At 38.0% G+C, this 1,117-nt stretch overlaps 2 protein-coding genes across 2 annotated transcripts in view; one reads left to right on the top strand and one right to left on the bottom strand.

The window, feature by feature from the left end:
* LOC106878991 (histone deacetylase 2) overlaps positions 1-1,117 on the bottom strand; it is a 219,318-nt gene that overhangs the window by 114,333 nt on the left and 103,868 nt on the right. The window lies entirely within an intron of this gene.
* LOC106877330 (vitellogenin) overlaps positions 1-1,117 on the top strand; it is a 65,116-nt gene that overhangs the window by 60,009 nt on the left and 3,990 nt on the right.

Genomic DNA, 1,117 nt, shown 5'->3' with positions numbered 1-1,117 from the left:
TATACTTATTAATATACTTACTACTCGGATCTTTTGAGATTGTACAACTAGCTATTTTGCTTGTGCAAATCAGTGGCCGATGGTCGCTTTGTTTACAATATATTGCTGGCTGGAGCGGATCCTGGCTATTGCTCTGGCGACCAGGTACTCGCGACTGAAGATGAGCCAACCAGCTAGAAATTGAGTAAATCTTGCGATCCTATAGTCTGCTAGAGGATGGTAGATGTTCGCTCACCTTGCTAGCTGGTGGAAGATCTGCATGGAATTAAAGTAGTAGTAACATGAAGCAGCCACTCTGATGTGGCGATTAACTTTACTTGTTAGGAGTGACTGTGTGGTAAGTAGCTTGCTTACCAATCACATGGTTCCGGGTTCAGTCCCACTGCGTGGCACCTTGGGCAAGTGTCTTCTACTATAGCCTCTGGCCAACCAAAGTCTTGTGAGTGGATTTGGTAGACGGAAACTGAAAGAAGCCCATCGTATATATGTATATATATATGTATGTATGTGTGTGTATATGTTTGTGTGTCTGTGTTTGTCCCCTCAACATCGCTTGACAACAGATGGTGGTGTGCTTACGTCCTCGTAATCTAGCGGTTCGGCAAAAGAGACCGATAGAATAAGTACTAGGCTTACAAAGAATAAGTCCTGGGGTCGATTTCCTCGACTAAAAGGCGGTGCTCCAGCATGGCCGCAGTCAAATGACTGAAACAAGTAAAAGAGTAAAAGAGTGAAGAGTAGGAGTATATACATAAAATTCAATTTGGGGGATAAATAGATATGCGGGTATTCTATTTCAGATAATACAAAATAATAACCTAATGAGTATATCTGAAGGTAAACTGGTGGTATTTATTTGCACATCAATAAATAATACTTTGAAGGATATAAACCGTATACCAGCAGGGTATAAAATATACTTCCTTAATTATCTCCTGCTTAAGTTAAAATGGAAATTATTAATTATGAACTACACGTGTTTCAGTATTGGAAGATTATAATATATATACATATACATAGATATACACATATAAACATATATATGTAATCATCATATTTACAATTCCACCAACACATCTTCAGGTTCTTTTTCAAAATATTGTTAATCTAATTTTAC

Source organism: Octopus bimaculoides, chromosome 28 (genome assembly GCF_001194135.2).
Source record: "Octopus bimaculoides isolate UCB-OBI-ISO-001 chromosome 28, ASM119413v2, whole genome shotgun sequence".
Classification (NCBI taxonomy): Eukaryota; Metazoa; Mollusca; class Cephalopoda; order Octopoda; family Octopodidae; genus Octopus; species Octopus bimaculoides.
The sequence above is the reverse complement of the archived record's forward strand: the minus strand, read 5'-3'. Positions and strand labels throughout refer to the sequence as shown.